The following is a 14,335-nucleotide window of genomic DNA, read 5'->3' on the forward strand; positions in this document are numbered from 1 at the left end:
GTCTAGCTGGTCTTCTGGGGGAGGGGTCTGCTGTGCCGGTTCTCAGGTGTGTGTACCTGGGGAGCTGCCCCGCCCCTTGTCAGGTGTATGGCTCAGTGGGAGTTGTTTATCCTGTGAGGCCCCTGCTCAGGCCCAGGTACAGGGTGACACCAGGAGGGACAAGCACAGTGGTGGCGGCCAGCTGTGCAGCCCTGGAGTCAGCTCCTGCAGTAACTACCACAGCTCCCAGTGCACAGGGGCCTGAGTATTCTGGGGTCGGGGCTTGATCTGCACAGCTCTGGGCCCAGCGGCAGGACTGACCTGGCTGCACTGTGTCCTACCAGCCTCTGCGTGTCCCAAGGAAGCACCGGATCCTGGGCTCTGTCCCCCGGTGCCCTGGGCTCCGGGGCTGGCACAGTGTGACAAGACCTAAAGTACAACGATGTATCATTTAAAAGCATCAGAATCAATTTTGTGTGAAGTTAAATTATCCTTTATTACAATAAAACTCATAAGCCATTATACAGGTTAAAGAAAAACTCAAAATATAGAAACAGTGAAATGTCAGGGGAGGGCAAGCCTCCGTTGAGCTGCAGCCATCACGAGCCCTGTGGTGGGAGCTGGGGCGGGCTCCCGAGGTGGTCAGGGGGCTGTTCAGGGGTCGATGCCAGTTGTTCCGCGGCAGGTGGTGGCTCTGGCACCCTGAGGACCCCGATTGCAGGCACCGGGGCCTGCTCCTCCTCTGGGGTGGCCGCAGGTGCAGAGGGCTCCTCCAGAGCGGAGCAGTGAACTAGAGCAGTGACCACTATCTGCAGGGGCTTCGCCTCCCCAGCGGGCACCTCACTGTGGGCCGAGCCCTCAGCCCCAGCTGCCAGGACGGCCTCGATCCCTTCAGGCCCCAACGGGGCAGCAGGCCCCACGGTCACAGCTGGGGCGCATTCCTGAGATTCAGGGTGTTTTCCTTGGGCCGAAGCTGTAGCTCCAAGAAGACAAAGTATCTCCATCAGGAATTTCCACGTCCCTCCCAAGTCAAGGCCACTCTTCCCACCGCTCAACGTGTGTGAGGGCAAGAGCCCTGGGAGGTGTCCCCAGCCTGCAGCCCGTGGGGTGAGCTGTGAGCCCACCCCCTGCTCCTGTCCAAGCTGCACAGAGTCTTGATCCTCGCCCCCCCCCCATCCCCAGCTCGGCCACCCCTAGGCGTCCTCACCCCCAGCCTTTGGCTCCGCTGCATGGAGGCATCTGAATTGCTGGAGGTAATGCTGGGCCCGGAGTTCCACGTCTGAGCCTGGCATGTGCTGTCTTAGGAATTGCAGAAGTTTCATAAGCGAGGGAAATTCTGGGAGCTGACAAAAGTCGTCCCGATAATAATCCAGCCATATTTCCAGCATGCAGGAGATGGCCCTGGGGAGGGACAGGCGGGCACAGGCGTCAGAAGACAGGGTTCTGTCACATGCAGGTGTCCCGGGGAAGCCCTGCAGGACCTCGGGCCCCACCTCCCATGTGGTGCTGTCGGGGCCAGTCCTGCTCCTCGTCCCCCTGCCACCTGGTGGTCCTGCCTGCCACTGGCCTGCTCCCCGAGGAGGGGCTGGCACGCAGCCTCTCTGCGTGGAGCCCACACCAAGCGGGTTGACCATCACCATCTCTCCTGGGGAAGCGGGGCTCCCTCCTCAGCCTAAAACCTGCCCACCTGCCCCTAGAGTCTAGCGGCAGACATCCGGGGATGGGGGGCGTCTGGCCTGTCATTGCCCTCACTGCACACACTGTGCCTCTGTGAGGCTCCAAGCCAGGAGGGCTCGGACTCTGTGTCCTGCTAGGCCTTGCCAGGAGCCGCCCAGAACCGCCACCTTCCCTCCTGTGGCTCTGTGCTGCCTCCCTCCCGAGGGGTCCCTGGATTGTCCTTCCCCTGACTCTAATCTCCCTTCTCCCACGGGGTGGGGGCGCCTGGTCCAGGAACCCTCACAGGCCCTCCTGAGCACCTGCTGTGCCCCCGGGTCCAGGTGCCACCAGATAGGGGAGTGTGAAGCTCCCCACCCCCTCTGTTCTGGGTCCCAGGTGTGGGGCAGAGAGAAGGTTGGGAGGCTAATGGAGTTGGTCTCCTTAGGGGTCCCAGTGCCTCCCGGCAAGCCCGCACCCCATCCTGGATCTCCTTTGCTGTTTTGCAGAAGGGGCTTAGACCTTTACCCTGTCACGGGAATTGCAGATATATGGTGTGAGGGTGCAGCCCCCACACCCCACAGCCCCCTTACTGCCCTCTTGGAGACGAAGGCCCTCCTGCAGGAGACGGAGTCACTCACAGTTTCCAGCGCTGCAGGACTGCATCATTGTCAGCACATGCAGCTACGATGCACCCATACCTAGAGGAGGGCAGGGGAACCCATGAGTCATCCTGTGGACACCACCTCTCATCATGGGGGCTGTCACTCTCTGACCCTCAAGTAGGCCGGAGCCCCGGGGGCCGTCAGCTCTGTGCATGGGGCCGTGGGCAGCTCCGGGAGAAGCGCCCACACCTGCGGGGCCTCTGGAAGGCTTGAGCATGAAAGGGCTCCGGCTTGGCCCATGGCCTATATCCAAGTGGGCCCGGGACATCCCGGGGTCCCCCGGTCTGGTTGACCCAGGACACAGACCCCCGATGGACTCTCAAACCTCACTTTCAATGGGGAAACGGGCCAGCTCAGGTTCCTGGTTAAGGGGCCGGGGGGGGGGGGGCGGTGGAGGAGGAGGCACAGGCCTGGACACGGTGGAGGAGGATGGGTGCTGAGCACAGGCACAGCTCCTCTGACCGACCTGCCACCAGCCAGGCCCGGGTATGCCCTCCAGGACCCCGCTAGGCCCTGCGTGACCCTGCTCCAGGCGGGGGAGCAGCCCGAGGCCGGGAAGCTCACACCATCCCCAGCCTCCCCACCAGCAGGTGGCCCAGCCCTGGGCTGCAGAGGGGCAGGTGCTCACTCGGTGAACAGCAGGTCCAGCACCTCGTCTGTGGTGGCGAATCCACGATAGTCGTCTAAGAAGCTGCAAATGGAGATGACGTCCCTGCGCTGCAAGGCGAGCTGCAGTTGTCGGTCTTCGTGCTCCAGCAGCTCCGTCCGGCTGGGCTTGGTTGGGCAGATCGGACGCCCCTTCCCAGCCGAGGCACCTGCACCCTGAGGTGGGACAGAGGGGACGTGCAGGCTGCAGGGAGCCGCCGGGAGGCCTGGGATCCCGCCCTGGCAGGCCCTGCGCTGGGGGCCTGGTGGGCTTGAGGAGCTGGGGCTCCCTCTCCCGCTCAAGCTCCCTGCCTGTGTCTTACACAAACAGGACAAACTATCCAATAAAGAAACAATCTTAGAGGATAAATGTTCAGAATATTTGGATCAATACAAGGACCTCAAAAGACACAGAGACACAGAGACCGAGAGAGGCAGCCACACAGACAGAGGGAGAAGCAGCCCCATGCAGAGAGCCCAAGCAGGGCTCGATCCCTGGTCTCCAGGATCAGGGCCTGGGGGACGGCAGGCACTAAACCCCAGGCGACCAGGCCTCCCCGAAGGCTCTATTCTGATGTTCCTACACATCTGTGCACAGGAACTCTGCATCTGGCCCAGGCAGGGGCAGGGCCATGGGGGCAGGTGTGGGGAGGAGGGGATGATCCAGACTCATGTGGGAACAGGAGTGTAGGAGAGTCCAGGGGGTAGCAGGCTGGCTACTGGGACCCGGGGTTCTTCCTGCTGCATCGGGGTCCCGGGTGTCGGGGGGCCCAGCCCCTGCACTCACCTTGAGCCCGTGCTTGCCTCTGTTAGCTGCGCAGGGCACCTCCCTGCTCTTGGAGGCTGTGGGGCAGAAGATCCCTTCCTCCAGCTCGCGCCCCATGTCCCGGGTGGAGCTCTGTGGAGACAGTGCCCAGCAGTCAGGCAGGAGGTCTCAGCACCCAGTCTGGTCCCCTCGGCTGGGCCGCACCCCCAGCTGCCTCCACCCAAACACACCACAGCGCAGGCGGCACCCAACTCCCCCAGGGAGAGCAAAGGGATGCGGCTGCAGGGCCTCGGGGTGACTCGGGGGTGGGTTAGAGGACCCCAGGAGCCCTGTTTCCCCCCTGCCCACCGTGACATCAGGGTGACCCTGAAGGGATCCCCGGGGAACCTGCCACCATGCAGAGTCCCCCAGCCTGGCTGCGACCCGCCCACACATCCCTGGTTCCCTGAAACTGTGGGTGAGGGGATGGGGCTCCCAGGAGGGCTGGCACAGTGAGCCCAGCCTGTGCTGCGCTGTGTTACCTGACGGCGTCTCCTGATAACCGCCCTGAGGCGTTGGTTTTTATTCTGGAGCCAAAGCCTACAGCATTGGAACAAGCGGCCCCCCCGGGGTTCCTGGGAGCCAGAGCCCCCAGAGGTGGGAAGGCAGCAAGAGAACATCCTCCACTAGTGGATGACTCCAGCCAAGTGAGCCTGAGCTGGGGCTGCACTGGATGCGGGTGCCTGGTTACGGGGGTTCCAAGTTCCATTGGGCTCTGTGACATGGAAGTGACCTCACTTCCTGGGACCCCCTCCCTGACCCACTCCTGGAGGAAGCTGCAGGGGCAGCGCTCGGCTGCCGACGGCTCCCCCCCCCTCCCTGCAGGCAATGGCCTGTGCACACAGGGACACAACCGCACCCCTGTCCACAGGCCCCAGGGAAGGACTGTGTGCAGCAAGGCCCCAGCCTGGACACACGCCTGGGTTCAGACACGACTCTCCAGTCTTCCCCAGTTTGACCCAGGAGAAGCCGTTGTGCCCATCGTATATGGTCTGTGTCTTGCCTGTGGGACAGGGATTATGCTATCGGGTGCTTCCTCCAGACGTCCCCAGGCCACTGTGGCCTCATATCTATGACCTTGGAGGCAGGTGTCACACACAGGACATACCTCCAACCACACGTTCTTCCTTGGTGTGTACATGCGTCCAGGCCCATGAGGTCCTGTGTGCACACACGTGGGCACCGGTACTCTCCTTTGCCAATTTGAATGCCTTTTATTTCTTTTTGTTGCCTGATTGCTGAGGCTCGTACTATATATATATATATATTTCATCTTGATCTTCTCAGGCAAAGGGTAGAAGACTGATAAATTTGTGTCATTGACTTGATTGTATCTTCTGACATTTTTTTTTTAAGAAAGGAAGAGACAGGGGTGTGTGCAGAGGGCGAGAAGGAGAAAGAATCTCAAGCAGATTCTGCACTGAATGCAGCATGAAGCTCAATCCCACGACCCTGAGATCATGACCTGAGTCAAAATCAAGAATCAGACATTCATTCGGCTGAGCCACCTGGGTGCCCATCTTCTGACATTCTTAATTGCCTTTTGGAAAGTCAGATTGCATGTTGTTGAGATAATGTAAATTTTTATTCAGAATGTTGTAAGATTTGGAGTTCAAATGTAAATCTCTCTTAATAGAAGACAAATATTATTTGTGCTCAATATAAAGACAAGTTAAATTTTTAAGAAATAAAGAAAAAAAGTGGAAGCTTCCATCCATCTGTAATCTGTTTTATCCCCTTCTGTCCACTAATTGCTTAAAATTAAATGTGACACACATATCCTATTTTTTGTGTCCATGTTTCTTTGTTGTGTCCTTAGAGGGGCATGAAATCTTTTACCCTTTCCAGATGACTGGAGTCTCAGTCATTCGGATGAAGTGTGTTGTTAGACATGAAAACTGGGAAATAATTTAAGATGTTTGAGCCAAAGGTTAAAAATGGCAAAAAACAAAAACAAAAACAAAAAAAACAACCTAGAAACTTGCAACTTGATGCAGGGCATGCAACTTGGAATTTAAAACCATATGACATATATTCCACCTCTAGAAGAGTGCATACACATGGAGCATAGTGAATAATTATAAACACTTGTGTATTCACACAAAATAATATGAATATCCTAAATCCGTCTCCTTTGAGATTCCCGAAAAGGGCCTGTTATGCTGAATTTTAAATCAGTTCTTTGTTAATAAAAGGTACTTTTTTGTTTAATAAAGATACTTTTACCACCTCTATGGTTATCCCTAAAATCTACAGCTTTATTGTGTCTGTTTTAGATGCACAGGTAAAGTGAACACCGCAAGAAGTATGACACTCCGTTTTTCCTCAAAATTTTCTGACACCTATTCATCCCGTTACGTGTAGCTGTGTTTCTTCTGTTTGTCTTACTGTGTGCGATTCCTTTGCGTGAATATAGCACAGCACATTCTTGTGATCATCCTCTCTAGAGATTTGGGTCATTTTTAGCATAGTTATCCCGTAAGTCAGCCCATCCACTCCTCACTCTGGCCTCAGAGTGAGACACACACGTGCACCCATGAGCCCCCGTGTGCACGGCACCATCACTCACAGCCCAATGCTGAGAACAGCCCCCGAGTCTCTGAACCGATGAATGGAGCAGCCACAGAGCGGAGCACGTTCGCTGTAGGCACAGAGGGGGTCCTGGGGTGGGGACAGTGTGCAGTCCCCGTGCGCAGGACACCGAGGGGACGGAGGCACGGGAGCACATACTGTGGGACCCCAGGTGCAACACCACTCCAGGGGGAGCGGGGCCTGTGCTTGGCAGGCCCAAGAGGGAGGGCGGGACAGGCTCTGAGGGGGACGCGGGGATTGGTGCTGCAGGTGCTGCTCTGCACAGTCTACACAGGCTGGCGGGTGTGGCAGAGGCAGGTGGAGACCACAGCCCCCACGCGGGCACCGCCTTCCTTGTCCCACGGTGTGTCCCCGGCTGATCTGGCCAGCCACCGGCTCAGGAAAGGGGGCACAATGCAAGCCTGGCAAAAACTATCACTACATAATAGAGAATTTCATGATTTTTGTATTTTCAGTAAGTGTAGATTACTTTTACAAACATTCAAAACTAAACAGATTGTCATGATAGACACCAGACAGGTATTCTCTACGGTTTTGACTATTGCACTGGTTTTATTAATGTTTTCCTAAAGTGTATTCCTTGGGTATAAAACTGAAGTAGCCTCTGTAATTGACACCTACCCATGGGAGAAAGTTGGACGGTGAAGAAAAAAATCAGGAATCTGTTTCCTACTTACAGATTTTCCTGGGTTGCAGCAAAGCCCACTGTGTTGCAGTTAAAATTGTTCTTATTTGCTTCCCTCTCTTTGATTAACTTTTTTTTTTCTCATTCACTTAAATTGTTATTTTTCCCTTCATGGCTGAAAATCTTTTGAAAGACTCGAGAATCCTCCCCCCGGTTTGTCCATTGTGACTACAACATGTAGTTATCTTATCCAGACAATAATTTTAAGTGCAGCAGAATATATGGCATTCAATGGTTAGAGGCTCCAGATATTGACTCGTTAACACAATATAATTCATAACAATTATCCCAAGTATTTGAAAAGATGTTACTGTATAGAATCACCCATTCCGTTTACAACATGGATTTTTTAGCATTCATAGCTTCAGTTAGAAGTTAAAAACAGAAACAAAAAGCTTAGTCGAAATGTTTTGATCTCTCATTTTTACAGCAATAAAACATTGAAATTTAATCAATTTTATCAATTATAATAGTGATCAATAATTATACACATGTGAATTAAAACTCTTTCTTTTCTAACTGACGCTAAGGCTGTTATATTATGTGTTTTTTTCTAGACTTTTCTAAGGGAATGATAATGTATTTGCATATCAAAAGTGTATTTCCCTTATTCTAGTTACTATACTAGGTGATTAGATTAAGTGAATAAACATGAATGAGCAAACCAGTGTGATCTAATTTGTTTTAAAACTTAAAATAGGGGCGCCTGGGTGGCTCAGTGGTTGAGCATCTGCCTGGGCTCAGGGTGTGACCCCAGGGTCCTGGGATGCAGTCCGGCATCAGGCTCCCTGCATGGATCCTGCGTCTCCCTCTGCCTGTGTCTCTGCCTCTCTCTGTGTGTCTCTCATGAATAAATAAATAAATATTTTTAAAAAATTAAAACAAATGTGTTGCTCAACAATTAGTTTTGGATGCAGAAGTCAACAGAAACACATATGCTAACTACAGGGGTTTTAAAGGGTTGAAAGGGCTACCAAATAGGTACCCTCCTTGCTACTTCTGCAGTGGAGGATCAAATTTCTCTTCCTTTGAAACCAGTCTTGTTTTCTGTTCTGAGCTACTGGACCAAGTACTGTGGTATTCTGGGTTTTCCAAGTCTACACGATACAAAATCCTACATCATTTGTCTGTGAGCCTTTAGGAAGCCTCTCTTGTAAGCGCTTCCAGATGAGCGCAGGTGCCCGTCCATTGGAACCAAGGCATCAGAAGCAAGTGGAGTCATCGGGCCCTACGGATCCCCTGTGCTGTCGGAACGCCACCGTGAGGTTTCATTCAGTGCCAAGGGCTGCAGAGGCCCCTGGCTGAGGTCTGCCCAAACTGGTCACCCACAAAATTGTGAGCCATCAAAGAAATGGTTGTTGTTTTAATCTCCAAAATGTGCGCATTTAAGAAGCACTAGGTATGCAAGTTATGCATCTCCTCTTTAACCTTCTCCTAAATCATGTGTTAATAACGTCTGATAGATGACTTGAAGCTGTATTTTGCAGAAAGTGCAATTTTTCATCTGATTCCTCACCAGTCTGCTATGACCCCACCGGCTATCCTAACTGTGCATCCCAATGACTTCTTGATAATCCCATGTCATATGGATGCCTTCCAAATTTCAGCCCTACTCTGCTGTATTCAGGTTTTCAGCATGTTATGTTGTCCGAATGGTCCATGACAACCCTACCATAAATGCACATAGAGACACACACAGGCCCTGGTAGGAAATGTGGTCAGGGACTTTCACTAGTTACGGCCAATGCTCATTATTCACAGATTCCCTATTTGTGAATTGGCCTGATATGACATGGATTTGTAATCCTAAATCCAACACTGCAGCACCTTTGCAGCCATCCCTGGACACGTGCTGAGTGAGGAAAAACTTGAGTCCCCAGATGTACATGTTTCCAGCTGAGGTTAAAAAGGCGACAATGCGGGCAGTCCCGGTGGCGCAGCGGTTTAGTGCCGCCTGTAGCCCTGGGTGTGATCCTAGAGACCCAGGATTGAGTCCCGCTTCGGGCTTCCTGCATGGAGCCTGATTCCCCCTCTGCCCTGTGTCTCTGCCTCTGTCTTGCTCTCTCTGAATAAATAAATAAATCTTTAAAAAATAAAATAAATCCAGATTAAAAAAAAAATGCGACAAGGCTTTGCCTTCTTGGTTCTCATTCTGTAAACAAGTGGTTTTGGTGGTCTATGTGGTCTCATTTTTTTTTTCATTTTTTTTCTTTAAAATATCCCCAAGCAGGGCACCTGCAGGGCTCAGGTGGTTCAGCTCAGATCACGATCCTGGTGCCTGGGATGGAGCCCCACATCAGCGTCCTGCTCAGCAGGCAGTTTGCTTATCTCTCTGCTCCCAACCCCCTCCCTGCTCAGGCTCTTTCTCTTTCTCAAAAAAATAAATGAAATCATTTAAAAAAAAATGTCTTCCAAGCAGAGTGCAGTACCCTATTTTCCCTAAGCTCAAGAAAGCTACAGTGAGCCTCAAGGAGAAAATATACCTGTTAGGTGGGTTCCATTCAGGCTCTAGCTATAGTCTGGGAGGTATGGAGTCCAACGTTAGGGAATCAGCAGCGCAAACCGGAGAGACAGAAGAAGTCTTGGTTTAAAAAATCTTGGGTACTAGAAGTAACATAGAAGTTTCTCAAACTTGAAGAGAAAGGATGAGCTCTGAGATAATGAAGGCTTCTAGGAGGCCTTAGAGCAGGGAGTGGGGGGCAGAGGGAGGATCCACAGAAGGTGGATCTTGAATCCAATACATTTTTAAATCTAGTTGGAAAGGACCTTGGATGAATGCCAGCAAGGACGAGCTTCACCCTGTGGGCTATGAGTGCTGATCAGAGTCCAGAGTTTAAAAAGGAGAGAGCGGGTATGAGCATCCCTGAGATCAGTCTTGAACTCCTACAGGAACCTAATGATCTCTCTTGAAGGCGTTAAGATCTTACAACTAACTTTTACTTTTTCCAGTTGGCAGATGGCGTATCCTCCTGCCCGTCACCTACTGAAATCACACATCAATGATCCTAACCCCTATGCAGCCTGCCTGACCCCCGAACAATGAGAAGGTGCAATGGATAAATGCCCCCCCTGCTTCTGGAAGGCCCCGCTCTGGTAAACACAAACTTTCTCCAAAACGGACTGGACGTGCAGGTCATTCTTGTCACTGCTAAATTAGCTATTAAAAAAAAAATGAGGAGGTAATCAATCTGCACCAGGGACTGTTGGGTAAGGTCAGTTTCTTCAAGTCCTAATGCCTTAATTAATTGTATCTCGTACTACAAAGGAGAAGAAAAACTACCATTCTTGAAAAAACATAGACAAATTCAGTAACATTCATTTATTTTAATAAAATTTTTTATGAACTATTCTTAAGTAAACTAAACTTTTATGCTGAGGCCATTCTTAAGGGGTGAAAACAAAGTTTGCATAAATAACCTCTGTTTTACAGGTAAAAAAATACATATATAATAATTAACCAAAAGTTGTATAGCTGGTGGGTGTCAGGGCTTATGCTTGCATGGGTCTATGTCATCGTATTATTTTTTTAGGTGTTTAATGTGCTTGTTTTCAACTCCTGGTTTTGAGCCAGGTGTTAGTGGGGGAAGGAGTGTGGTGGGCCACGCTCGAGCTGTTCAGCAGACTTGAGGTGTTGTGAGAAGTGCCAGTTGACAACCAGCCCTGAATGACACCCACAGACCTGCAGACATTTGCCCCATTTCAGCACTGGGGATTTTCTTAGCTCCCTTTGCAGAACACCTTTTGATAAGAGAACTGCACCCGTATCTCACTACTCCGGCATCGCCAGATCATGATGCGTTAGTGCAATGACGTGATGTCGTCGAAGAGCTAGAGGGAGAAAAGCCTGAGAATGTTCATCGCAACAATGTAGGCCACAGGCAGGGCCTTTCAACCTCCAAATGCAGTGCCGTCTACGAGGCACCTGACTATCTCCCTGCAACCACAAGCATACCTGGATTTCCTGGGTTTGCATCAGCTACCTGGAGTAGGATTTTATCCTCCGCACCCCTAGAGCTGTAGGATTTCTAAGGCCGCCCTTCTGCATGGAAGCATCTCCCCTGAGGTCCTGAGAACGGCGTTGCTGAGGGCAGACACCTTCTCCCTGCCACCCCTCCAGCACTCCAGCACTACCTTCCCCGGAGCACGCCTCCGTCCACACCTGGGTGCCCGACAGGTGTCTGGAGGTGACTCATTCGCTGGAGAACGTTTGCCTCCAGGATGTTTGGGAAAGTCCATTTAAAGGAGGCAGCACAAAGTCAGCCTTAATAACCTTGAGGGTATAAATATAGTTTTGTGAAGCACAGAGCTCCGCAGAATTGGATCCTCAGCCTGGAGAGAGGCTTGCACACAGACGAGGAGAAGGGACCTCATGCTAGCCGAGCAAGCCGTTTCAACGGTAATTTTGCCATAATACGGTCCTTGTGGAAAAGCCTAGGAGAGACTTTGCGTAGCTTTAAGGCCGTAGAGCAGTGTTGAAGAGGATAGAAAGAGGTTTTTAATTAATGTGATGGCAGAAAGCTGTGGTGGGCCTTTTCTTATTCGAATACCCATCTTTGTTTAAGCTGTCTTATTTCACTTTTTGCTAATTGAGAATGGTCATTTTATGCCACAGAATATAAGAATCCTGGTACATCAATAAGGAAGATGTGTTGGATAAAGGCTTCCTGTTACATGAAAGCCGGGAGAGAGAACTGGGATGACGAGAAACATCTAGCAATTTGATTATTGTTATGTGACTTAGAAAGGAAGCAATAATTACTGATTCTGTTCATTTAACACAAATAAAAATCAGGAAGACATTCATGACATTGAGATGTTTGTATAAGAAATTTATTTTTTGGTTGTGGGATAGCTAAGACACTGATGTGTCAACTCACCTTTCTCTTCTTGTTTTCAGAATTAAGACCCGTTGCCATTTGGGTTTGGTTTTGTCCCACCAAAAACGGACCTGTGGGAATCCTAACCCCCCAGCAACTGAGGATGTGATCTAATAGGCAACAGGGTCTTTACAAAGATAATCAAGTTAAACATGTGGTCTTTGGGGTGGTCCGCCACTGACAGGAGTGAAATCCTTAACAAGAGGGGCCTGAGGACATAGGCCTGCACAAAAGGACCATGACGGGACAAACGGCACGGGGTGATGGGGCCGCGAGGCAGAGGTGGCTGGGCTTCACGTAGCTAGGACGGGAGGAAGGAGCCCCTTCCTCAGGGAGTTTCAGGCTCTTCGCCCATCAGCCCTCTGGTCCCAGACGCCCAGCCTCAGAAGTGCGAGACAACACGTTTCTATTCCACGCCACTGGTTTGTACTCGCTAACGAGCACAGGGGCACCTAGGATGACGTAGACATGCGTCCTCGTTATGAAAATCATGTATAAAGTCATCGGAGAGTCCTAAAAGCAAGACAATAGGCCAAAATGGAGTTGCTCATGCTAAGCCTATGTCATCAAACCAAGACGTAGTCCTAGTTAGGCCCTCCCCAAAACGGAGCCGTAAGCCAGCCAAGCAGGATCTCCTGATCATAGCCATGGGGGACCTCGACGATGGCCGGCGGCCGCCCATGAAGGAAATGACCTTGTAGGAACCTGCCCCTGCTGTGCCTGGGACGGCTTCCCCGTCTCCCTGGGAAAGTCCTTCCTTCCCTCCATATGCTAGATTAGATGCTGCCTGGTTTGAAGCCATTTTCGCCAAAATGAACTCTAAAAAAGGTAGAGCTGTTCTAGCGCCAGGGAGAGAATGGAAGGGGCAAGGAGCAAGCAGGCGGAGGTCCCCAGGCACCCCAGGACTTCATCTTTCCTGCAGGCGCCGCAGGGGCTGCCCTTGCCTCGCTCACCTCCGAGCTCAGCAGCTCTGGTGTGAAAGCTTCCCTACTTCACCTGAGCATCCGTTTTTCTGGATGGGGTCGGACTGACGGGTCCTGGGGTCAGACGGGGTCTGCCTTTAGCTGGACTGGGTCCAGCGTGGGCCTCAAGTGACTCAAATGGTGCTTTGTTTAAGGCTGCACGAGCACGTTAACGGTAGCAAGGAGAGTCGTGAATTACAGGGGCCCCCGGGGAGCACTTCCAAGCTGAGAACATGCATCCTTTAGGAGCTGTCCTAGAGCAGAAGGGGCCTCAGCTGGGCTTAGCCATCAAGGGGACGAGAAAATTATTTTTCCTCCTCTACCATTTCTCTGGGGGGGCCAGGATGGGACCTGTGAGGACACTGGCTCCAGAGCCTGCAGACAGGAACCAGGTTTTTCCCAACACCATTTATTGAAGAGACTGTCTTTCTTCCAATGGATAGTCTTTCCTCCTTTATTGAATATTAGTTGACCATAAAGTTCAGGGTCCACTTCCGGGTTCTCTATTCTGTTCCATTGATCTATGTGTCTGTTTTTGTGCCAGGACCACCCTGTCTTGATGACCACAGCTTTGTAGTATAACCTGAAATCTGTCATTGTGATGTCCCCAGCTATGGTTTTCCTTATTAAAATTCCCCTGGCTATTCGGGGTCTTTTCTGATTCCACACATATCTTAAAATAATTTGTTTTAACTCTCTGAATAAAATCCATGGTATTTTGTTAGGGATTGCATTGAATGTGTACATTACCCTGGGTAGCATGGGCATTTTCACAATATTAATTCTTCCGATCCATGAGCATGGATTATTTTTCCAACTCTTTGTGTCTTCCTCAATTTCTTTCAGAAGTGTTCTGTAGTTTTTAGGGTAGTTTTTAGCTCGCTCACCTCCGAGCTCACTATCCTTGCTACCGTTAACGTGCTCGTGCAGCCTTAAACAAAGCACCATTTGAGTCACGTGAGGCCCACGCTGGACCCAATCCAGCTAAAGGCAGACCCCGTCTGACCCCAGGACCCATCAGTCCGACCCCATCCAATCCTTTACTTCTTTGGTTAGGTTTGTTCCTAGGTATCTTATGCTTTTGTGTGCAATTGTCAATGGGATTGATTCCTTATTTTCTCTTTCTTCAGTCTCATTGTTAGTGTATAGAAATGGCACAGATTCCTGGGCATTGATTTCATATCCTGCCACACTGCTGAATTGCTGTATGAGTTCTAGCAATCTTGGGTTGCTCAGGTTGTACTACAAAGCTGTGCTCATCAAGACAGTGTGGTCCTGGCACAAAAACAGACACATAGGTCGATGGAGCAGAATAGAGAACCCAAAAGTGGGCCCTCAACTCTATGGTCAACTAATATTCGACAAAGCAGGAAAGACTATCCACTGGAAAAAAGACAGTCTCTTCAATGAATGGTGCTGGGAACATTGGACATCCACGTGCAGAAGAATGAAACTGGACCACGCTCTCACAG

Source organism: Vulpes vulpes, chromosome 7 (genome assembly GCF_048418805.1).
Source record: "Vulpes vulpes isolate BD-2025 chromosome 7, VulVul3, whole genome shotgun sequence".
In the NCBI taxonomy this organism is placed as follows: Eukaryota; Metazoa; Chordata; class Mammalia; order Carnivora; family Canidae; genus Vulpes; species Vulpes vulpes.